This window comes from Podarcis muralis, chromosome 1 (assembly GCF_964188315.1).
Source record: "Podarcis muralis chromosome 1, rPodMur119.hap1.1, whole genome shotgun sequence".
Taxonomy (NCBI): Eukaryota; Metazoa; Chordata; class Lepidosauria; order Squamata; family Lacertidae; genus Podarcis; species Podarcis muralis.
In genome coordinates, this window is record NC_135655.1 from 62,938,950 (window position 1) to 62,965,846 (window position 26,897).

Here is a 26,897-nt window from a genome sequence, read left to right on the forward strand (position 1 = left end):
TAAGCTTGACAATTTGCACCCCATTCAGAATGGTGATGGACACATTGCATTTTTGTACATGGATTTCCCAGATAATTGAAACATACACACATACACACCTGGCACTCAGGAATGCATGTGTATAGTGCTTTTTACAATAAAATAAAAGAATACTTCTATTAGTCTTGATTACCAGTTGAGGTGAGTTTCTGAGTTTAGCCCCCACCCTGCAAAAAAGTATGTGACTTCCTCTGTCACTGATCATTCAGGGATGGATACTGGATGGCCTTTTTGCTCTTTCCCCAATAATGGGCAGCTATACAGTTCCTGAAACGTAATTGAATAGTATGTCACAGGGCAAGCACAACAAAAGAGATTATTGTAGTTATGCGGCCAAGTGGTAGATGCTAAACAATTTGGGCTAGTACATAATGCCATTTCAGAAATTGCCATTCTCTCCCGTTCTTTTCTTTTCTTTTCTTTTTGGCATTTATATTCCTTTCCAGGGGAGAAAGAGAGAGAAAGCACTGATGGAGTGTAATGGTTGAGGATGAACTGTGAACTAGGAAGTATCTGGTTAAAATCACACATTGGAAATAAATTCTGTGGGGGAATCTTAGACAAGTCATTATCTTTAAACCTCAGCCCACTCCTGTGTCCATGATGTGAAGAAAATAGAATTGTTCTAAGGATTACTGATATAATATATGTAAAGATGATATAGGTGGACATTTTGAGAAAGTTCTATATAAATAATCTTATTATCTTCAGAAAGCAAAGTTTCTGAATGTGCCCTGGCAAATAAATCCTAAAAACTGCTGTTTGACATTCATGCTTCCCATCAGGTTCTCTATTTTTTTCACATCTTGGGTTCTCATTCTTATTCTGGCTAGTCTAACTATTTACCAATTGTGATGTGTTATACTTGAGAACACTGGCACAGCTCGGGTTTAGATTCAGGGTGTGGAACCTGTGGTTCTCCAGGTGTTGCTGGTAGGGCCGGCCCACCCATGAGGCAAGATGAGGCAACCACCTCAGGTAGCAGAATCCACAGAGCAGCAGATACCAATGTAGATATTTATTCCCCCATTGTTCTTGATGTAGATCTTCACCCACCCCTTATTCCCTGGCAGGGAGCGGGAAGCCATTTTGTGGTTTGTCTCAAGTTTCAGAATGTCACGAGCCAGCCTTGGTTGCTGGAATACAACTTCCATTATTCTCTGACCATTGACCACGCCGGCTGGGACTGATGGGAGCCGGAGTTCAGCGACAACTGGAGAATGCACATTTTCTGCTGCTACTTCAGCCCATGAACTGGGACTGATTCCAAGACACAGGCAAACACAGAGTTAAAGCCCTAAGGTCCGTATAGTTAAAGCTATGGTTTTCCCAGTAGTGATGTATGGAAGTGAGAGCTGGACCATAAAGAAGGCTGATCACCAAAGAATTGATGCTTTTGAATTATGGTGTTGGAGGAGACTCTTGAGAGTTCCATGGACTGCAAGAAGATCAGACCTCTCCATTCTGAAGGAAATCAGCCCTGAGTGCTCACTGGAAGGACTGATCGTGAAGCTGAGGCTCCAATACTTTGGCCACCTCATGAGAAGAGAAGATGACCCTGGAAAAGACCCTGATGTTGGGAAAGATTGAGGGCACAAGGAGAAGGGGATGACAGAGGAAGAGATGGTTGGACAGTGTTCTCGAAGCTACCAGCATGAGTTTGGCCAAACTGCGGGAGGCAGTGGAAGACAGGAGTGCCTGGCGTGCTCTGGTCCATGGGGTCACGAAGAGTCGGACACGACTAAACGACTAAACAACAAGCCAGAGGTTGAAACAAAGTCATATCTGAAGGGTTTTTAGAGTTAGGACCAGGTTGCTCAGGATCTATGTTGTTTACTCTAAATTAGCAATTGTGACTCAGATAAAAGGGTTTGTTTTCTGCCTTGACTTTTTCATAAACCCATTAGTTGGTTGTGCTTAAAGAAAAGATGATGCCAGTTCCATCATTGTAGTCCCATGGGCTCTGTGCACCCAACATGCAAGTTTATCTGCTTGAGGAGAGTACTTCCTATTTTTAATCTATTTTTAACTTCATCCTTCTCTCTCTTTCCCTGCTCCCTTCTCTCTTTTCCTCTCATTCTTTCTGGCTTTCTGAAACTTCCTTCATGAATATTTCAGGCACACGCTATCAAGGTGTCTTACTGCTTGAACTGAGGAGTAGTACACACAGAGTTACCAGTCTGATGGTCCTGCACTGCACCCACGCTGTGCGTCACTCCCCTTACTTAGTCCCTCCCACTGGCAATGATGATTGGTACTTCAAAGGCATGTGAGCAATGCTGCCCAGCCTGTACCACCCCCTGGTCTCTGGTTCAGTGGGGTTTATCCCAGGTAAGTGGGTCAGAATTGCAGCTTAATTTGTTAAATGAGTATGAATAATTAAGTAATAACCTGTAGCCCTTTTTCAGACAATTCTCACTATCTAGCAACTACAGAAGTCAAGAAAAAAGCCTGAACTCCTTGCGTTAGAGTGAGAGGAAGGAAGAGCTATAAATTCATTAAATGTAATTGATTGACTGGTTGATTTTGTTTGTTTGTTTGTTTGTTTGTTTGTTTGTTTGTTTGTTAAGGAGTTGCATGAAATCAGGTTCTTGTCCCTCTTCAGAATCAGTGCACACCATCTAATCATGCTGAACGATCTCTTTCAAAATGAGAACAGATAGTTACTCTCCTTAAGAGACATAAGTGTCTTTGGCAAAAATATGAAAACACAGTTGAATAATTAAACTCTGCTCAGAACCTCAAACTACATATCTCTCAGAAAGATGAGGAAAATATTTGCTCTACGTTGGACATTATCCCCCTCATTTGCCTTTACGTTTTCTTATTTTATTGAGAGGGGTCAGTGAAGCTAGCAATGTAAGAAGGCCCTATACTTTCTATTACAGCAATTCTGGGGAAATGTGGCAATTCTGCACAAACATTGGTTCTAGGAACAGTGGATCAAAAATAAAAATGAAACAACTACAACAGAAAACCCTGCACAATCCTGTTGTTGACACTTCTGGGGAGCAAGATAATTTGCTCTGTCTGATATTAAACGTTTTTATTTATTCTTACTGAGAATTTCTTCTCTGAAGTGCTAGTGTGACACTTAGCTTTCTTAAGTTCTTGAGAGCGCATTTCCATCCGCCTTATGTCACCATTAGACCCTGTAACAAAACGTTTCTTACTTTCTTTTCATTTAAAGTATTTAGAGCCCTTTGGCCACTGAATATTTTAAATCTCAGATCCTGGGAGTGAGGACGAGGGACATCAGGAGCAAAGTTTTCAACCCTTTCTCCTCACTCTTCTTTTCCCCTTGCTGGGTCTGAGGGACAAAAAGCAGAAGAAGCAGGTGTGTGTGTGGAGAAGGGAGATGGTGGTTTGGGCAGGAGAGGGCTGAAAGTTTGCCTGGACTCTTTCCTTGCTAGCTCAGCAGGAAGGAGAGGGAGAAGTCTTCTCCTTTGCAGAAGCTTCAACCCCCTTGGTGTGTGCTGGGGAAGGCATTGCTCTGGGCTCCCCCCAAAATCTCCTGAGCTCTGCGAGTGCAGCTTTCTCCCAATTGAAGTGCAGAGTGTTTGAGGACCGGGACATTCACAGGGAAACCAAAATGCTTGTTTACAAAGCTATTGTACTACCAACCTTACTGTATGCTTGTGAAACATGGACCATTTAGAAACGCCATCTCCAACTCTTCGAAAGATTCCATCAACGGTATCTCCAGAAAATTTTACACATCACTTGGGAAGACAGGTGAACTAATACCAGTGTACTGGAAGAAGCAAAGATCACCAGTGTTGAAGCAATTATTCTTCAACATCAACTTCGTTCGACTGGTCATGTTGTGCGGATGCCTGATTATCGTCTTCCAAAGCAACTACTCTATTCCGAACTTAAAAATGGAAAGTGTAATGCTGGTGGTCAACAAAAGAGGTTTAAAGACTCTCTCAAGGCAAATCCTTAAAAAATGTAATATAAACACCAACAATTGGGAAACATTTGCCTGTGAGCACTCGAGTTGGAGAACAGCCTTTACCAAAGGTGTCATGGGCTTTGAAGACACTTGAACTCAGGACACAAGGGAGAAACTTGCTACAAGGAAGGTGCTATGGTTTCCTGCCTGGAAACCAATGTCCCTACTGTGGAAGGTTGTGTAGATCCAGAATTGGCCTCCACAGTCACTTACGGACTCATTGTTAAAACCGTGTTTATGGAAGACAATCTTACTTGGCTACGAGTGATTGCCAAAGAGAAAGAGAAAATAGTGGTAGGAGGCATAATTGTGGTACAGGCATAGGCAAACTCGGCCCTCCAGATGTTTTGGGACTACAACTCCCATCATCCCTAACCACTGGTCCTGTTAGCTAGGGATGATGGGAGTTGTAGTCCCAAAACATCTGGAGGGCCGAGTTTGCCTATGCCTGTTGTAGTAGGACTAGGCTGAGGGGAGGCTTCTACTTTCTTCCTCACCTGAAGAAAGCAGCAAGATGAGGGGCTTGTATGGCTTGTAGGGTAGGAAGCATAAAGGGCTCTGACAGGGTCCTAGAGTCCACCCTTCTTCCCAAAGCCTAGTAAGTGCTCCCCAATGCTGCTGTCAACCCAGTAACGACTTCCATGACCCCTGTCTGCTAGCTGGGAGAAATTGGGGTGCCCTGGGATCAAGGAAGAAGCTGTGGTGGCTTTAGATATTCCAGGGCTGTCCCAGCCAAATCGGGATGCTTAGAGGACATGTACATGTACACACACATTTGGGATACTCAGACAAACACATATAGCTCTGCCTCCTTACCTCCATGCAGATCAGCTGAGGGGGTCTATTGCTCCCTCCCTGCTCATGAAATGACAAGGCCAATGAGCAAGGAGTTAGGACAACTTGCCTCCATGTCAGAGCAATGGACTGGGGTGGGGCGGAGGGGGGGGGAGAGGTTTAAAACATCTTTGCCTAGCCCAGCTATGCAATAGCAATGTAAGTTGCCTTTCCCTCATGGTTTGGATGATCTGGCAAGTTACATCTTTAGCAACCTATTGTCTCTGTCAAAACTGTGTGTACTCTCTTGAAAGTATAGTGTTGTAATTAAGTAACACGTTTCAATAAAGGCTGTGGAAAGTTCTGGATACAAGTAAACACAATCTAGCAGTGATTGCCCATTGGAACTAATTGGGAAGGAAAGGCCCACATCCCATCTTCCATGACAGTCTGGGCATTCAAATTGTTGTTGTTGTTTAGTTGTTTAGTCGTGTCCGACTCTTCGTGACCCCATGGACCAGAGCACGCCAGGCACTCCTGTCTTCCACTGACATTCAAATTAGATACAGCTAAACATAAAAGGCAAAGGGACCCCTGACCATTAGGTCCAGTCGCAGACGACTCTGGGGTTGTGGCGCTCATCTCGCTTTATTGGCTGAGGGAGCCAGCGTACAGCTTCTGGGTCATGTGGCCAGCATGACTAAGCCGCTTCTGGCAAACCAGAGCAGCTCACGGAAACGCCGTTTACCTTCCTGCCAGAGCGGTACCTATTTATCTACTTGCACTGTGTGCTTTCGAACTGCTAGGTTGGCAGGAGCAAGGACCAAGCAATGGGAGCTCACCCCATTGCGGGGATTCGAACCGCTGACCTTCTGATCGGCAAGCCCTAGGCTCAGTGGTTTAACCCACAGCGCCACCCACGTTCCTTAACTATGACAACTTCTGGTGCCTCAAAAGAAGTGTAAGTATGGCTCTTAATATGCCATGACCATTGCATGCATACTTAATATACATTTGTTTTAAGAGCTCCTTGCACTTCAGTAGCAATTTACAGGCCACCTTTTATTACATTTAAAAAATAAAAAATAAAAGCTTGATACAATTCTCAGCCGGCTGAGTGGCTTATGGAGGCAATATTTAAAGGTCTAATTGGCCTGATGTAAATTTAGCACCAATATTTTCCTGAAGTGCCACATCTGTGTAGGGCTTCAAAAGTGCTTCCAAATTAGTTTAATCATATTTAAAATTTTAATCTTTTTGAACATTATCACAGTTGCCCCCAGCTAAACTGTAGAGTACACTGAACTCCCCATGACTCAGACTAAAAACTGTTCCAGTGCTTTGTGAATCACCACTGTTTCAAATCAACCTTTATTTTTATTTTTTTGCATTCTTAATTATACTCTTGAGTATATGATTAGTATGAACATTTGAGAAATTTATATCTTCTCTAACTATTATAGACATATTTTGTGCAAGCAATGAAGGAAAATTACAGTAGGGAGCAAATTATATTCTCTTTTTTTACAGGGCATATTTTTATTTCTCTGACTAATTTAAGAGAATGTTTATAGATGTGTGTTTTTCAGGACTAGGTTAAGAATATGTCATCACCAGCAGTTCCAACAAACTGGTGGTGTATTATTATTCTAATTATTCTAATTATTCTTATTAGTTTGTTATTTGCTTTATCTTGCCAATGCCAACCCAAAGTGACTTACAACCAACCAACCAACCAACCAGATAATAAACTCCACATAGATACATTAAAACCGAGAGGAAAGAGAAATAACATTTAAAACATCCCACCCATTTCTAAAGGGCCACAGATAGTTAAAGGACAAAGGCCTGTTTATAGAGGAAAGGATTTGCCTGGTGCTTAAAGATACATAATGATGGCACCAGGCGAGCCTCCTTGTGGAGGGCACTTCACAAATGGGGAAATGCTGCAGAAAAGGTCCCTTCCCATGTTGCCACCATCTGGACCTCTTGTGGAGGGGGCACCTGAAGTGTATAATCTTTGTGCATGTCAGGGAGCATTCAAACAAGGTGATTATTGTGTTAGTTTTCCCGATTCCCAACCTTCTTTTTATATTTGCATCAGCTTTTGTGTTATGGAACTGTGGCTTTTTGAATGATATACAAACAACATCAGGCTAAATTTCATTCACACCACTGGGGGTGGTGTGACACAACTGTGGGCATCATGGGACGTGCTGCCACTCTTGATGCACACAAGTGCTTCTCTTTCCCCCACAATTCATCCATGAAAGTGATGGGAAAGAGCTGACTGCTGAAATACTGACCCAAATTTCATCCTTGTGATCTATGAAAATTGCAGGGAAAATACATTTTAAAACTCCCATGATATTCTGGGTTAGTGGGGTGTCAGATGAATCCCTGCCCCACCCCCTGAAAGCAATTAACTTGGACTAGATTTTTACAAGTCGTTTTTGCCTTGTGTGAAGTGGATATTATTAGGTAAGGAAACACTGGGAAAACGTACTGTCTAAATGCAGCCTCAGTGAGTATAGCAAGCCAGTAGATCTAAGTAAAAGCAACATTTTGCTTCTCTCGGCGTGAACGTGTGTGCACGCACATCTGCACATGGCGTGAGGGTGATCAGTCATGTTTTTCACAGGAAAAGTAATTGGCGCATGCTTTGCTCTGACTGTTGTAGGTCTTGAGCAGTGAGACACAGAGGAACAGAGGAACAACTTTTGTAGCAACAATTGCAGCAGGGAAGCTTGAGTGACAGCGTCCTTCTGCTTTCCTTACTAATGAATGATGAGCAGTAAAAGTCAAACTATGCCTTGGGTCTCTGCCAGATACATGCAATTCTCTTTCAATTACCTTGTGGACCACAGCTTAGAAACAAGCAGGCTATAGTGAAAGAGAAGGGGCCTTAATTAATTTCGAGCTTTGTACTTGCCATGTGAAAATTAATACACTCCTTATCTGTAGATCTTCAGAAGTTACAGAGTGGAATCACTGTAACCCCAGAGTCACTAGGCTAGCTTCCTTGGGTTAGCATGAAAGATGCTTGGGGTGGGGGTTGGAAGTCACTTCCTTTCTCTGGGACACTTCCTGCCCTGACATCCTGCTGAAGAAAGATAATAGCTGTCACACAAATTATTGCCATGAAGCGGGCAGGGATGGGCAGAGAACCCTCACAGGTTGGGGCAGCAATTGTACTATGGTTGACAAAACCAGCCCCATCTTTACCCATCTCACTACTATCTCGGGTACACAATTTCACTGATGGCACTTGGAACTGTTACCATGATGCCCTCACCAAAGCAGACAGCAGCCAAATTGATGCTGAACCAGCTTGAATCTTTATTAAGGTCCAATACAGAGACCCTTGATAAGTTAGTACAGGAGGCAGAATTCTGATGCATGACAACACTACTATCAATAATTCTGATCACACACTGCTTTCTTAAAGCATCCACCTCTTGACGAAAGCATTAGCATTTTAGGTACAAGGGTAGGGATAGGGGGATCTAAACATTTCAGTTCCTCTCTGTTTTTCATTTTGTCCCGTCTTAGGTTCAATCCTCCATTTTCCCACATAAATTCATCAGCATTTTGTGTGAACTTCTCCTGATATACACATTTTTGCCTGCAATTTTGCCTAATAACATTTCCGCAAAGAAATTATGCACTTTTGTAAATGCCGTTTCATAGCAAATTACTTGGCGAGAGAACACATTGCAAAATTCAGAGAGGCATGATGGCTGTGTTTCAGTTCACCCATTTTCCCCAGAAAGGTTGGATCCAAACAGATTTCTTCCCCACCCATATAGAGGAGGATCATGCTGTGTGCACAGTATGTGTGTAGTTAAGAACTGTAAATAATTTACCACCTAAGACATAAAACTTGATACATTTCATTGTACACAGGTTGTACATTGACAATAAAGGTGTTATTATTATATCATTGACCTGAAAGGAGGGGTTAGAAGAGAGAACCATATGAAGTGAACCTTATTGTGATATGTTCTCCATCACCACCTGTATAATTGGGAAGGGGGAGGGTTTTGTTTGGTGTGGTTTTTTTACTGTAAAAACCCCCTCAAAAAACCTTTAAACAAACAATAATAGAGAGTAATTGCCTTCCATTTTTAATTTTTTTATTCAGACTTTTTTTTTTTTTGCTTTTCTAAAAAAACAAACCCTAAGAACCATTTCACAAGGAAACTTATTTACAATGCAATTATTTTCTAATTAAATAGTTCAACAACAATACCTCTAATTAATTATTTGCACCTCCTGTTAGGAATGCAGTCTTGGGGGAAGGGAAACCAGAAGACTAAAGCAGTTGTGTTATAAGAATGCTCCCTGAACAGAGATCTCATATGTAAATGCAAGTTGAATCACTCTTCCTCCATTTATTGACCAGGAGGGCTCCTGAATAACCTGGATGGAGGCTGCTGCAGAGAGCAGGGCATAGGAAACTTTCCTCCCATGAACTTCCTTGAGTGAGCTTGTCTTAAGAATTAAGGCTGCTGCAATTCTTGCCAGGGAATAAGTCCATTTAATTCAATAGGATTTACTTCTGAGTACAGTAAATGGTTAGGGCTGCCATTCATTAGCTATCTGACATAACCAAAGGTGGATATGTAGATTTGAACTCAGGATCTCCCAACTGTCCAGTCTGCACATTCCATTATTTGTTCCTTTCAGTTTCTTCCCTTCCAATTAAACCAATCCCCCATGTTTTGTGATTCTTTTATTTGAGCAAGGATTGTGTCATGTGGAATCATTTGAAGGAAAATGGCCATTCTATTCCATTCCTCCTCCCTCCCTCCCTAGTAGCTACACTTTGACCTACCCATGAGTGACCTGTATTTCTCTACTCATTCCAGCCACATGACTGTGATCTATCAAGGCAAACTTGTTCATACATGAGAGTCACTAAAAAATAAAAAAAAATCACTAGATATAATAAACGGATTTTTTGCTCCATACGCTGCATTTTTTGTTAAAAAAAGCCATTCTGGATTTTTATTTTTTTTACCACTAGAGAAATGTTTCCATTTCCACCCTGAAGCTAAAAGGCATTTTTAAGTTCACTGGCTAAAATACCACTGAAGAATCAGCTTGAGGCGCTGCACAATAGAAGATAGTGTCCTCGCAGATGAAACGTACTATTTAAAACCACCAGTAGTACTCTCTAGCTTGCTTGAAATAATTAGTGGCTGTATGCTCAACGGGCACCCATATTCAAGGATACAAAGTTCCTTCCCTTCCCACCATGCTAATAAAGAGAGCTTACATATAGATGTTGCTTCAAAGAAGGGGATGCAAGGCTGTTGCCAACAATTGTGTGTGAGCAAAAGTTTAATTAGCAACTCTTCCCAGAGAGACATTTTGTAGGAAGAATGACTCATAGGATAATAATACAACTTTGCCAATAGTCAGGCAAGGAAGGAAAAACATAAAGGAAAAACTTCCACTTAAAGACGTGGAGTTAGTTGTGGTGTCTATAGGAACTTTAAAAGTACCTTTGTTGCCTGCTTACTCATGTCCCTGTTCAGCAAGGTTTATCTTAAAGGAGAAAGACTTTTTATTTCCTTTAGTAACATATGGCAAGGGCAAAAGGATCAGGAAAATGCATCTTCCACAACAGAAATAACTTTTTGTGCCATGTGAGAAATTGCGTCGAGAAGGACATCTCCACCCATCACCCTACCCCTAGGATTTCCTCTTGCTCCAAAATTTCAGGTGTTGTTCGGTAATTAAATCTTTCAGGAGGAAGAGTCCTCAAAGGTAGCTGTGCTGGTGACAGAGGAAATTGAACTATGTTTCCCAGGCTCTTCAGAGAATTTTTTTTTTCCCAAATGAAAAGAATGGTGACATTTATTGTTAAGTTTCCCATCTTGCTTCATCACTCCTACTAATGGAGCATGCCGTAGACAACAATGATACATTGATTCTGGTTTTTTCCACAGTCTTTCTTTTCCACTTGTTGGCAGTCAAGTTGAATGTCTTATCTGCCACTGGAGACCTTTCCTTCAAAGCAATTTTGAAGTTCCTACTTTATGGCATGGTCACTCGGTAGGGTCATCCTATAAATGGAATAACCAATTTTCTCTTCAATAAACCATTCAACGCACTCTTCACCTAGACTGTTTTCTTTCTTCTGAAGAAGGCAAGGCAACTTCCAAGCATTTGGCAGGAAAATCAAGTGTTGAGCAAGGCTCCCGGTTGAATTTGCTCTGGCCTAATAGAAATCTAATGAAAGAACATCTCACATGGTGTGACTGTGAACCATTTGAAGATCAATGCCAGCCAATTTAATGGCAATGTTAAACAGTTAAGGGTGCAGTTCTGAACCCTGGCTGACAATGGTGGGGCTTGATGGAGCAACACAGCCAGCATCGTATCCAGTGGTGGCCGGTGCCCCTTGAGACCAGTGGGGCAGAAAGTAGGGATGCCAGCAGTAGGTGGAGCCAGAGCCAATGACAGGCAGAGCCAACTAATTCTAGGTTTGCCTCCATCCTCCCCCTGCTGAGTTATATGGTAGCAACAATGAGTGTAAGGAGGATGCAGCTGACAGCCTGGGTGGAAGAAATATAGCAGGCTAGTGAGGGGTGGCTGGGGGCACAATGACTGAGATTGGTGGAGCAGTGTCCTATTTGCCCTAATGGACCAGCCCTCCTATGGCCACATCCACTGCCCTGGTGTTTGTGCCAGGCAGAAATGGGGGTGGGAGAAAAAAAATCATTTCATTAACCTCACTGCTTATATTCCCCACCGTCACATACACACACGTGTGTGCATATCTGCCAACTAGTAAGACATTCCATGCATCATATGAATTGTGTCATATGAAGCATCTCAAAGTGATGAACAAGAAAAACAGCAATGACTAAGCCATTAGTTTAAGTTGCTATTCCTTTTGGTTGGAACCTTGCTCATTTTCCATTTTTGGGCTAGCAAAACACGGGCCGCAGTAGTAGCATACATGCATAGTCTTTTTTGACACCTGGGAATTTCCCTCTGAATTATCCCCAACAAAAAGGACTGTTTTTTTTTTTTTTGGAAACATACTTTTAAACCTTTTTTTTCCAATCCCTTATATATCGTTTTCCAATACTCTTTAACCCTTTTACAAGTCCACCACATATGATAAAACGTACCTTCTACCTCATTGCACCTCCAACAGTTATCTGATTCGTACTTATACATTTTAGCATCTCTACTTGGTGCAGATTTAACAAATAGAATAAGAGAAGAAGAAAAATATACATTTAAAGAAGACTGGAAAATGTATACTGATTATATACGTGAAAACTGTGTACATTTAAAAATGCTGGTAGCATTAAGATAAATTACACAATGTAAATAAGTTTTTATAGTGTAACAATGGATTACTGAATGGTTTAGTTCATTTAAAATATGCAATGATGTATGGTATGCAAAAGGAAAGAGAAGAAGGGAAGTCATTGATTTAAGGTTGTTTAAATAAATACAGTGGAACTTCGGGTTGCAGACGTAATCCGTGACAGAGGCACGTCCACAACCTGTAGCGTTTTCATCCTGAAGTGCCGCGTCTGCTCAGGCGCAGGCGCAATTTAACGCTTCTGCGCATGCGCGAGCGGCAAAACCTGGAAGTAACCCGTTCTGGTGCTACCAGGTTTCTCGTGGTCCACAACCCTAAATAGTGGGGCATGACAAAGCCCGGGTGTAAACCATTAAGGCAGAGGTAGCTTGCCAACTGAGGGAGAAAGGGTGACACTGTTTGTTGACAAGCCCAAGGTGCTAGGCAGCCTCTCTCTCCCTCCTGCTGCAGGCCACATGCCTTCTGTGGCCATCTGTTGGGGGGGCAGCACACTGACTGTGAGCAGGGGTGAAGTCAGCAGCAGGCATAGAACTAAAAGTGGACAAGGAAGCCCCTTGTCTTTTTCTTTCTACAGCTCTTTCTTTCTGCCTTAAAAGAGTTAAAATTAATGCAAAAGTCAAGCTTTGATAATAGGAAAAAGAGGAGTGGTGCCAAGTAAAATGAGTTCTTTTATAAAAGGAAATTGAACATGAGATTGAAAGAAAGTGAAATGGGATGAGTGCTATCAAAATATTACTTTTAGTGTGTGTGTGGAAGTGAGAGTATGAGGCGTGAGGGTGTGGTGTTTGTGTATGTGCATACATATGTGGGGGTATGGCCCTGACCCACAACCACATGCAGTTCTCAGGACCAAAACTGTTTGCCCATCCCTCTTGTGAAGGTGTTTGACAATATAGAATGGGCTTACTTGAAACCATTACTCCTCCTCCTCCTCCTCCTCCTCCTACAGTTTCTTTACCTGTAAGGTCTCAGGCAATTTAAAGCAATTTAGAATTCAATGTTAATAACAGGGTTGTTGTTGTTTTTTTGTCTTAGATAAGATGGGTATTGGTTCCAACCTTCTTGGAGTGGTCAGTAAGAACTTTATGTTTCCACCCACATCTCTCTCTCTGTCTCTCTCTCTCTCTCCCTCCCTCCCTCTCGTTATGTTTCAGCCTCATCTTCATTATTAAAAAACACACACACACAAATAGGCACTGTGGTGGAAACCTTAACCATTGTAAAATTAGGCTAAACTCAAACGTTAGAAGGATAACTGTGTCCCAACATATAATAATAATAATAATAATAATAATAATAATAATAATAATAATAATTATTATTATTATTTATACCTCCGCCCTCCCCGGCCAAGACTGGGCTCAGGGCGGCTAACACCAAATATATAAAATATAAACTGTGCTCCAACATAACATTTAAAATGAGGCATGATGCTTATGACATGGCAGCCATCATTTACTAATCCTACCTTGGTTGGTTACTGTTTTATGGGGAATTAGACATACTGTAAAGTCAATAATGTTAAGTATTAAAATTATAACTCTTTATTTTAACATTGCAATTTCTCACAATTTGCCTCAAAATGTCAAGTCCAAGTTCTCTCTCTTATTTTGCTGCCCAAATCATGGAAGCACATTGGAATTCAAACTTCCCCATATGATGTAACATTCAGGTGGGTTTGCAGTGCTGTCCCAAATATTCTCTAATCTTGATCATCCACTTTGATAGCACATTCAGTGCAGCCAAAGTACTGAAACATCTGGCCATGTATTAATTTGCTTTGCTGCTGTTCAGCCCCCCTCCTGTTACCTTAACCTTTCCCCTTCTTCTTTGCCATCTCTATCCTTGGCCTCTTTTGCCCATAATTGGCTGTGGCATTCCCTGTAATCCAGGCTTCCTCAACCTCGGCCCTCCAGATGTTTTGAGACTACAATTCCCATCATCCCTGACCACTGGTCCTGCTAGCTAGGGATCATGGGAGTTGTAGGCCAAAAACATCTGGAGGGCCGAGGTTGAGGAAGCCTGCTGTAATCTGTCTGCAAGTGTCTATTACCTCATCATGCCAGACCAACCATTATGACATTAAAAAAAAAAAAATCACGTGAGGGCAAATGAGACTGAGGCAAAAAAAAAGAAAACAAGAGGCGCCTTTCAACACACAAAATCTAACATGAAACATGTAAAGTCATTTCAGCAGCTCCAGGGGTTAGTACCTGCAAGTCTGTGGGGGATATGGCCTTAAATTTATATTCCTAAAGCCCAGTTATGTAGACTGGGTTGAAAATACATAAGAAATTATTTTGGGGAATCAACATCTGATTTCTTTTCGATCAACAACTCAAAACACTTGCATGTATTTATCAAGGAGATGTTAAGGTAAGAAAGATATTGCCTTATGTATGCTTTTCTTATTTCTTAGTGAGGAGGATATTATTAAGTAATGTGATCTTCTATCACTTGCGTTTCATTCCCACAGGTTGTTTTTTTTAAAACCAACTCTAATTCTTATTAGGACTTGGCATTTTGATGTAATGGCTGCCGGACTCATCTCCTCTCTGTTGTTATTTCTGTACCTGATCTCTTCAATATACAGTTATAAAAGGCTGTATTGAAGCCACTCTTCTCTCTGCAACCCATGCACTTACTTTGAGGCCAGCACATCAGAGACTATTCATTTTCCGCCAAGCACTCACCTTGAAGTGATTATTACATATTCACCCTCAATCCCAAAATACATCACTTTTAAATAGCCTGAAATTTCATGAATCGAAAGGATTGAAATTTCTCCAAAGCGAGGTGAAATATATTTGGAAGGTACTGAAGATCAAGAAAACTGCTTGGCAGCAAAAGTTGTTGGAGTTCTGTGTGGCATGGGGCAGCAAAAGAAAATTAAGTCTGATTATTTATTACTTGAGTACACTGAAGACTCAAACAATGAAAAATCGCGACTATAGAGAGCCCTTCTCAAGAACCCTCATCGATGAAAAGGGCCCTTCATCTGGCGATTTGAAGAGGGTTCAGGAACAGGGGCGACCTTTTTCACCTATGGTATGGGGATAGACTCAGCTGAGTCTGTGGTTTGTCAGGACTTGCAAACCAAATTTTGTCATGCCTATAGTAGATTTTCTGAGATCAGTGGGATTTAATTTAGTCCATTAAGTTTTTTGAAAGCAGAGAAACAGAGAAGTTAAAATGCTAATATTTTTGGTCCCCATCCTGAGAAGTCTAAGCCATGAAGGAAAAACATTAAGCAGAGTTCGTCATGATACCAGCCTGTTGCTGCTGCTCTTGTTTTATTTTAAACTGCATTGTAAAGCATGATGTGTGAAGGGCAACTAAGCGATTATTCTAAGAGTGGTCTTGCCTACCTTCAGCTAGCCTTGAAAATGAAAAGTAAGTACGGGGGCACATGCGAGTGGCATAAATAATTGTCGAGAAAGTGGAAAGGGTAGTGTTATTCTCTATTCAGCTTAATACTAGAACCTGGGGTCATCCAATATAGCTGAATGGTGGGAATTTCCAGACCGATAAAAAGAAGTCCCTAAGCTGCAGACAGGATGTAGTGATGGCAACCAACTTGAGTAACTTTAAAAGATGATTGCACAAATTTACAGAGTATATGGAGAGCTACTTGTCAAGATGGCCATATATTGCCAACAGTATCAGAGGCAGCCTGCAGAATAAGTCATAAACGTTTCAACACTGGAGACATTCTGACTGCCACGCTATCACCCAGCTGTGCCACATACATGGGATTGTAATGAATGAATCTTTATCTGCCATAGCAATACAACAAAAATACAATATACAAAGAATAGAAATAAAAAGTCAGTTATACAAAATTAGGGTTTTGAATCAATAGTCAAATAGTGGATCTTATTCTGATTGCCCCAGCTAAAAACCTTGCAACCTTTGCTGTTACCTGCTCATCTTGATCTGCCAAGAGAAAGGACCCTGTGGCAGTGTTTGGGTGACCCGGAATGAACAATAAAAGTCTTTTAAAAGAGAGCAAGCCAGAAGGGCATGCACCACCGATTCGGTACTGCCACCTCCACAGGGACATAAGCGTTTTTTGTGTGGAGTCTGTTGGAATCGTCCCTCAAGTACACCGAAGGCAATACATTCAATCTTGCGAGAGTAAAAGCACGTCTATATTTTAGAATTGTTAGGTTATGCAGATAGGGTGCCAGAGAGGCAAAATGGGAAGGTGGAAAATAGTCATACCATGGGCAAAATTTGCTTACTGTGGTCAAGTTGTTCTGACGCTCGATATAATTTAGGTGCAGACAAATTAGACTGCTTGCTTTACTAAAACCCAAAGTGAATAGCCGTTGTGGTGATAAACCACAAGAGTGAAGTTTTTGATAGACAATTTTAGTCCAGGCACTTTTGTGACAATCTTGCAGCACTAGGGATATTTGATTGGGGGGATTTGAGCTTAGGCGAAGCCAATAGTTAAGTGTCCTATGCCAGATCCGTAATTCTACCAAGGGAAGATTAGCCTCTACGCGCAATGATGTGTTTGGGACACAGGGTGGTACATGGGATTGGATCTACACTGGCATTTCTATTTGTGGAAGTGACTAAGATTCAGTGGACACTTCTCTTAGAGGAGAACCTGTGACCTTCTTGATGTTGTTGTATCTTCCTTCACACCCAGCTAGCATGGCCAGTGATCAGAGATGATGTGCCATAGGTTTGCCATCCCTGCACTGGCAGATGAGGAAAGGTTTATTTCTTTATTTATTTTTACAATTCCCTTTGCTCTTGCAAAGCCCAGGGCCACCTCCCATGCTGTTATGGAGCGCTAGCACTACCAAGAACCTTTTCTAGGGACCGAGAGGGAAGGAGGTGTTGGGAGAATCCATCTTCATTTTTGGATGGAACATCTCATCAGCAGAACCCATGGGAAATGCACATCCAACCCAGGGTAGTTCCAATGGTTTCTGTAGCAAGTAGGAGAAAGGCAGACTTCATCTGAGCCTCTTGTGCAACATCGTACAGGCCAAGTGGCCTGAGACAATGGACGTTCTGTGAGTTGCACATTGTGGATTAATTGCAGTGGCAAGCAAGACACTACATACAGCAGAAAAGCCAAAATCCTACTCTGTAAATCCAGGCTGCAGAAAACAACTTGTATTGTTGCAGAAAAATGTATTCCAGCCTGGTTACATACCCAAGTGTTTAAAGCATCTTGATTTATTTTGCAAAGCCGTATGATCGCACGAAGCAAGTTGAAATAATGTTTCTCGGTTGTTAAAATGTGACACAGAGACTGATTACTGCATTTGAAGCTATCAATAAATGCTATTACTCACAGAGACAACTCAATAATAGTTGTTCTGAATGGATTCCTTCCCCCCCATTTCACTCCCCATAATACATGGGAAACACCTGCTTCTGATTTGCTGAATAGAAATATGGAAGTTTCCATTTCACTTATGGAAGTCATTGGTCACAAAAAGAACCACTATCCGTAAATCTTGTGATAATACGGCGTGTTTCTCTGATGCAGATTCATACTCGTGCAATACGAAAAACTTCATTCCCAATTACCCACACTTCTGATTCACTATATATTTGAGAGTCCTTCTGGCAAGAAATTAGACTGTGCAATGCAAAACAGCTTTTCTTGTTTATACCACAAAATAGTTTACTTTTTGGAAAACATCTATCCTGAACTAGAAATTACAGAAATAGAAAAAAGACCTATCCACACAAGTTTCCCACTTGGATGGCTTTAAAAGAAGATTAGACATATTCAGGGAGGATAAATCTATCAGTGGCTACTAGCCATGATGACTATGTTCTCCCTTCACTTTTGGAGACTCTACTGTATGCCTCTGAATTCTAGTTGCTGGGAGTGGCCTGATCCAGCAGACTCTTCTTATGTTCATAGGGTTGGATCCAGCCAAAGGTACTGTGCAGTCCTATGCATGATTACCCACTGTGTTCAATGTGGGTTGTTACCAGGTTAATGTGTTTACGATTGCGGTCATACCTGCTACACTTTAGTTCCACTGAAACCAACAGAACAAGATGGACATGGCTCACTGAAGTCCCTTGATTTATTTCAAAGGGGCCAAATCACAACGAACTGTAAAATCGTAACCATAACTACTCGGAAGTATGTCCTATTGAATTGGATTCAACTCATTGCATTAAAGCATTTATAACCAACCTTTTGAACAAAGAAGGTCTACAAAGTGACTCACACATTTAAAATGCAAATATGTCTTCAAACAATAACTGAAGAAAAGAAAGAAAGAAAGAAAGGAAGGAAGGAAGGAAGGAAGGAAGGAAGGAAGGAAGGAAGGAAGAAAGAAAGAAAGAAAGAAAGACAATAATTAACAGAAACGAAAAAAGGCACTAAAATAAGCTGCTGTAAGACCCAGCAGAAGCAGCTCACTCAGCCAAATCTACTCCAGCATCCCATTCTCAGAGTGGCCAATCAGATGCATATGGAAAGCTCACAAGCAGGACATGAGTGCAGCAGCCCTTTGCCCACCCCTCACGATCCCCTTTAGAAGCATACTGCCTCTCATAACTGGCAGTAGTGCACAGCCATCATGACTAGTTGTCCTTCATAGTCTCATCCTATCTGACTTTGGGAGCTTGTGCATCGCAACTGTTTTATGGGCTATGTTTAGTTTGCTTTTTAACTGCTCATTTATTGATAGTCTGCTTATTGTTCACCCTGTGTGCGTGTTTTCACGGTTTTCAAGGTTGCAAGCTGCTTTGGATGGGCTTAGCCAGCTGGGGGGAAAACAACTTTAAAAGACCTTCCTTCCTTCCTTCCTTCCTTCCTTCCTTCCTTCCTTCCTTCCTTCCTTTTCTTCTATTTTTAAAATATTCTTTCTGCCTCTTTTCTTTTTAGATGAAGTATTCTAGTGTATTAAAAAAAGATACTTTGATATGGGTATTGTAGGACAAGTATCAATAAAAATACTAATAAAAATAAATAATAAAACACCTATTATTATTATTTTTAAATGCCCTAATGTTAGATAAATATGCAATCTGTGTTCTTCCTAAAGTTTATCTAAATCACATGAAGCTGGCATATGCTGAATCAGATCATTGGTCCATCTAGTTGAGCAGACTGAAAACAGCTTCTCCAAGGGGATTTGTCCAAAAATGATGGCGATGATGGGGACAGAACCTGGGATGATTGGAAGCAAAGTTTGTGCCCTGCCACTGACTTATAAGCTTCTTCCATTATTCAATTCCACCTCTCCTCCAAGGGTTTAGGGTAGCACACATTCATCATTCTCTCCCCTCCATGTAACTTTTTTAAAAAGAACTTTTTCATTCATCTCCCCCTTTTCCAGTTACCAAAGTAGCACTCAAGGTGGCTAACAGAATTCAAAATACAACAAAACAACCAACAATTAAATGTGAAAGTAAGCCGCAGAGCAGGTAATTAACTTCACAATTAATAGGAAGCCCACCTGAACAAAATTGCCTTCTAAACTTCTTCAGGAGAAAGTTTCACAATGGGGCAGAAGCTACAGAAATGACCCAGTCCCACATTTTGACTAACCTCACATCCACCCGTATTAGGACACAAAGAAGAGCCTTTTCATCAGGATCCTGCAGTGCTGAACAATCTTGTCTCTATTTCCTTCTCTGTTGTCTTTCCCCCCTACTGATTTTGTCCAACAGAATTGAAACCATTCCAATACATAATTTCTTCCACTTGTCTTTTTCTCAAAAGCAAGAAATATCAAATATACTTTTAATCCTGGAAGCCATAGAAAATGTAGTTTACTGTGCTACATTGAAATAATTAGTATTTATGTATGTATGTATTTATAGGCATTGTGAATACTATGGATTTTCTGAACGCATAAGTGGTTTTATGAATAAAGCCATGTTGGAGGCTTTTTGAAAAGGTCAAAGGCAAGGATATATAATATATTCAAAGAGCAGTGTTTGGACTGAATTCATGAATTCAGATTTGGCATTTGTATTTGTGCCCTTAGAATGAAATTTTGAGTGCACCTGTTCTGAGGTGCATCCCACGAATATCAAACAACTTGCTCCCATGTAAATATATTTAGGTTTGGAATGTGCTATGGATGATTTATTGTGTTGTGCCACCCTGTGGAGTTTCTCTGTAATTTCAACAAACAGCACCTTGAATTATTTCTGCACATATTTCTCGGCTGGGACAGATGTTGGGATGCATTTTTCTTTTCTTTTTTAAATGTTGCCTATGACAAGATTTCCTGATGAGGTTAAAGACAGGTTGCGTACAACACATTGTATGCTGAGAGGGATTGAACAAATTGAAATAGCACATGTTCAAAATTGAGATTAAAACCCAGATTCTTCTACAAATTGCATATGTTTTCATTCATCATTTGGCTAAGATTTTGACTACGAGTAATGAGGCACTAAAACACTTCAGATGAAATAATAATAATAATAATAATAATAATAATAATAATAATAATAATAATATCTTATTTTGATGCAAACTTATATTCTTCTAAAAAAGCTTTTAGAGAGGTGCTGGTATTGTGCACATGGTCATATTTACAATCTTTTTATACATTGGTACCTCAGGATGTGAACGGGATCCGTTCCAGAGCCCTGTTCACATCCTGAACAGAACGTAAGACGCAACAGCGTGTCTGCGCGTGCGCGGGTCACGTTTCGTTGCTTCCGCGCATGCGCGTAATGTCATTTTGACCATCTACACATGCGCGAGCATTGAAACCTGGAAGTAACGCGCTTCGTTACTTCCGGTTCACCGCAGAGCGCAACCCGAAAATACTTATCCTGAAGCGTATTTATCCCGAGGTATGACTGAAGAAGAAGAAGAAGAAGAAGAAGAAGAAGAAGAAGAAGAAGAGTTTGGATTTGATATCCCGCCTTTCACTCCCCTTCAGGAGTCTCAAAGCGGCTAACAATCTCCTTTCCCTTCCTCCCCCACAACAAACACTCTGTGAGATGAGTGAGGCTGAGAGACTTCAAAGAAGTGTGACTAGCCCAAGGTCCCCCAGCAGCTGCATGTGGAGGAGCGGAGACATGAACCCGGTTCCCCAGATTACGTGACTACCGCTCTTAACCACTACACCACACTGGTTCTCACACTGTACTCCCTTTTGCATTGTAGGAAATATATGACTGATAATTTATTTTCTTTTGCATTCAGTGCTGAATTCCTAGTTTTAAATGGAAGAGAATCACAGCAGAATCCTATATATGTCTACTCAGATCTAAGTCCCATTGAATTCAATGGGAGTACTGTCAGGTAAATGTGTACAGGATTACAGCCTCAATCTTTTCCAGTTTTCAAATAAAAGTGGAATACTGCAGGATTGCAATGGATATCATTCAGGTAGAATGGCTACCCTAATTGCTGCATCCTCCAAATTTTTAGAGCATATTTTTTTCTGTTACTGGATCAATCCATATATCCACCTAGCCCAGGGGTGACCAATGTAAAGCCCTTTATATGCTGTTGGACTCCAATTCCCATCAGCCCCTGTCAGCATGGCTAATGGCCAAGAGTGATGAAAGTTGGAGTCCAACAGTATTAGGAAGGCACAAAATAAGCTGCCACTGAGCTAGTTCAACAATAGCCTGTCAGATGCCAAGAGAAGCTGACAGGTAGAACATGATGTAATAACCAACACATCTAGCAACTGGAGGTGAGCCAGCCTTATCCAATCACTGAGGTTTCATTTGACAAGCCTATATTTCCTGAATTCACCTAATCTCCTTATAATAAGTTAAACTAGGAATCATCGTCATAAGTTGGTAATGAATCATAGAAGTTGCTACTACATGGTTCAAAGTTTAGGTACATCTAAATTCACCTCCAATCAAATTGCTCCAACTATCTGAGCACAGCATGGCTGTTAGTTTTACCCCTAAGTCAGCATTGGTTGGCTACCTTGGTTGACCCTATATCTTTCCCTCAGAATTGAAATGCACCACTAAAAAAGAAGACAAAGGATAACACAGACAGATAAATGTGCATATGCAAATTTATAAATGCAAATTTGGAAATAATTATTATAATTTAAATAGATATACCATACATCTCACCCAGGTGGGGTAGACTGTGACCACATGCTTGCTCATTCTCTTGTCCAGGTGTCTATTGTTGAGGGACAGCTTCAAGTCTCCCCTCTTAAATTTCTTAATCTTTAAACCTCACTTGGAGTAGACAGTTCTTCAAATAGAGGATTCCTTCACTGTCTTCTGATGACCTGGTTTAGTTCAGCTGGTAGAGCAGAAGACTCTTAATCTCAGGGTTGTGGGTGAGCTGAGAGTTTGTTTGGACCTTGGGCGAAGACCTGGAGGCTGAGAGGGTAGGTGTGTGAAAAGGAATTGATACATTAGTAACTTTGTATTAATGTAACATTTTTATATGTAACTGTATATTTTTGTAATATTTTGTAGAAATTGTCTGTTGCTTCTTTTCTGTACACTGCTTAGAGATATTTTAAATATTCAGCAGTATAGAAGTTAAATAATAAAATCTCTCAGATCCTACTAGCTCTCCTCTCATTGCTATGAGACCTCCAGTTCACTGAGTATTCAATAATTATTCATCCATTCATTCAATTTGCACATTCAACACTTCATACAAAAATCCCAGAGTGGTTCACATAACAAAACTTTAAAATACAAAAACATCCACTCAGCATAACTCTGCTAAATATCCAGTATACAGAAGAAGAATGCAACAAAACAATCCAGCAGCAACAGCTTCAATACAAAGGTGGATTCACTGAATCTCTCCAAAGGGCCTGCGTGGAGAGATGCTTCTCCATCTAAGCATCATCAGTGATGGAGGCAGTTTTAGGGGAATTGTAAGCAGTTCATCTTCCCAGCTCCTGGACACAAACACAACCTACCAACAGTATCCCCATCTAACTGGGATTCGGTCTCATCCAGCTCATTGCCACCTCCAGGCATCAATCCATACCTGTCCAACATCACCTGATTAATATAGTATAGAATAACAGAGCCATGCGTCAACAGGATCTGATGATGCTGAGCTGCACACCTCTGGATGACTTCTTCCAGTGACTTCAAACAAATGTTAAGTATCATGGGGGACAGGACGGAACTCTATGGGAACCTATGGCCCAGGATCCAAGTTGCTGAGAACAAGCTCCTAATGCCATTCTCTGGCAGCAACCCTACAGGTGGAAGTGGGACTGCCATAACACTGCATCTCTAGCTCTTAACTCACAGAGCTGCTCCAGGAGAGATACCATGATCCAAAAGCCATGGGAAGATCGATGAGACTCAACAGGGTCTCTCTTGACAGAGGCCATCAACCAGGACAACCAAAGCTCAGTCTCATTCCTTTGTTTTTTAGTGAGGGAGGCTCTTTATCTTAATTTTGCAAACAGATTAGGGCTAAGCAGTATTAAGCAATAGTAGTTTCATATGTTCTGCACTCTGGTGTTCAAAGAGGATGTGTTGTTTGATGATTTCCAAACCATTTTATTAGCTTTTACCTGGGCTGGGGAGAACTATTGTGCACATTCTATGGAAGAAAGACTTTTCTTTAACAGAACATCTGTGTGAGTATATATATGTGTGTGTGTGTGTGTGTGTGTGTGTGTGTGTGTGTGTGTACACACACTATTGTTGCTTTTTTTTCTTTTTTACAAAGGACAAGCCAATAGTTTGGTCTGGAAATCATCAAACAACACATCTTCTTTGAACACCAGATAGTTGTTGGTTTTTTTAATCAGCATAATTCACCAGCTCCTGAACCATAGAAGACAAGCGTAACTTTTTTAAAAAACAACAACCTGAAGAGCCTATTTGGCTGAGTTGATCTGCACTATGTTAACAGACTGAGTTTTAATTGTAGTCTGGAGTTATGGGCAGCCTGTAACACAGCACCGTTGTCTGAAAGGCACGCACGCTTTGTTGCAATACCTTTACATCTGCGTAATATGAGATGTTTTGCATCAGAGAGTAAAGTTTCTAGTGTTTAAATATTTACCAACAAGCTATTGGCCATATGTCACAGAGTTTGCCTGGTGACAGACTTGATATTCGTCACCTTTTGCAAGACGCTTCTGTTAAATCTGCTGTGTGATATGCAGGTGCACAAAACTATTTCAAAGAATCCTGTGTTTTTGTCCTCTGTCTTCTCTGTGTGAAGCTGGTGTCAATATCGCATTTATGTTCCACTGGAACGTTTGGCAGGAACAAACTTGTCTGGGTTGCTATTTTTCTTTTTTCTTTTTGTTACTGGCATCACGTAAAAGATGTCAACAGCATTCCATCTTTGAGTGATATTTATTTGACAGTGCTTGTGCTGGATTACTATTCCTTTAAGCACAGGGATACCTTCCAAGCAGAAAGGAAGTTAGTCATATGATATTGCAAGACTACAGGTGTGTCCTCACAGAAGCTACTTACACTCTAGAAGTATGGGAAATGTCTAGGCAGGCATGCTATCTCCAGTCTCTGCTGGTACATCTGAAGTAACCATACACAGAGGACCAGTGCTTGCAAAATAACACCAAGCTCAGCTGTCACAGACATGTGACCTTATAAACTCCTCTCCCTTTCTGAATATTATGCCAAGGTAGGCCTATATAAAAAGGGGTTGCCTGAAGAATCCAGTCTCTTTCCTTACCTGCCAACATTTGTGGTTCAACAGACCATTTCCCAGATAAATGTAACAGGGGAATGGGGCCAGGCAATTAAATCGCTTAGGTATGTGTAGTGGGATTCATCTCTCTTATCTGCATATTGGCAGACAATGAACCGACATGTGGGCTAGGCACAATTAACATCTTTCTGCATCACACAAGGCCTTGAAAATTTATTCTGTGTGCATGATGTCTGTTAAAACTGTGTCTGGGCTGTCTTTCTCTAAAGATTAGCTTGCAATCCTGTTGCAGTCTCTGTCTCTCTTCTACACACACCCCTTTTCTTTCTAGGAAACTCCCTTGAAGGCTATCTATAGGGTCAGACTGTCTAAAAACATTTCTTCTCAGTGTTTATTAGCCAGCACTTAGCCACCGCTTATTTATTTATAATAATTTATATCAAAACATTCCAGTAATATATGTGTGTATATATGTGTCTGTGTGTAAATAGATTGCCTGTGTGTGTTTCTGTGTACAAAGTGTCTAATAAGCAATGCATTTTTAAAAATGCATTAACAGGGAAATCACAGCTTCTGGTCTGCCATGCTGTGCAGAGATATGGTGAGGCAGAGGTTTCTTTCTACTGTCACCAGCTGAAGAGCCAATTCTACCCATGAAATGCCCTATTTACAATGGGACATTGGTGGAAGCCACTGTAAATAGGGCATTTCATGGGTGGAATTGGCTCTTCAGCTGGTCTAAGCTGCCAGCTGTGGGCTCAGTCAGGGTCTTTCTATTGCACCAGCCTGTAGATGGTGCAGAGAAAGCCAGAATTTTTGCTGCTTCCCCATACCTGGCAAAAATGGCCTCCTCCATCACCCAGTGGAAGTGTCCTATGAGCAAAGGTCCATTCAGCAGTAGTGGCTGCTGTGGTGGGGCAGTGTGACAGAGCTGATCTCAGGCTTACTGGCAGAATGCCATCATACAGCATGCACCTTGTCACTGCCTGGCTGTGCCTCAGCGCTATCCAGGTAAACTGTAGCTATACCAGTGTCAGGAGGGTGGTTCTACTACTCTGCCCTATCACGCCAACTACTGCTGCTGCTCACAGGAACTCTGGATCCAAGCTCATGACTGGTAATCCAAGTGCAAAACCTTCAGCGGCTAGAATGTATACTTGATTTAAAAGATGCTCCCCTGCGTTCTATTATAGAAAACCATGGGCAGGACCCAGCCAAGTTCTGCTAGTGGAAGGTTTTCCATTTCATGGTGGAACTTCCTCTCCTCTGGTGCCCTGAGCTCTTCCTGCTTCTACTGCAGAGAGTTGACAGAATTGAAAGGAGAGATTTTGGGGTCATGGAGAAAGAATGCAGAAAGATGAGAAGGAGAAGCTCATTCCTGCAGCCAGAAGTCCTCATGCTAGTTTCAAAACTATGCAATTCATTCCTATAGGAAGCAGGGATGGCCACCAACCTAGACAGCTTTAAAAGAGGATTTGATAAATTCATGGAGGAGAGGTCTATCAATGGCTACTAGCCATGATAGCTGTGCTTCCACAGTTGGAGGCAGCAATGCTTCTGAATACCAGTTGCTAGAAACCACAGGAGGAGAGAATCCTGCTTGCAGATTTCCCACAGGCATCTGGTTGGCCACTGTGAGAACAGGATGCTGGACACGATGGGCCATTGGCCTGATCTAGGAAGCTCTTAAGCTCGTACTTTATTGGGTAATGCCAAGGCTCTGCGGCTTAAATTTCTGTGTACGTCTTTGCAACCATGGAGTTGTGGCTTCAAAACCAAGGTGTCAGCAAAGTTTCAGAATGATCGCGTCATCAGTTTTGAAGCAGCAGCAGCAGACTTTACAGTTCCAGGGTTGGTTAATAAAAGATCCACCTTAATATTTGGTGGCAAAAGGTCCAAAATCAGGAATATATATATATATATATATATATATATATATATATATATAGGTTTTGGTGTCCTCGGGTGTCTTCCCGTGTAAAAGTTGGGGTGTCTAGGCGACGTTTCGACGAGGTCTCACTCGTCATCTTCAGGCTGGTGCTTTCGGCTTCTTGTTACTGGAACAGAGCAGGATCTCAGTGTTTGAGTTCCTATAAATACTGTTGAGGGGTGTGGTGTATAGCCTCCAATGTTCTGGGCCGAGAGGAAGTTCCCAGGCTAGTGTGCCTTTTCTT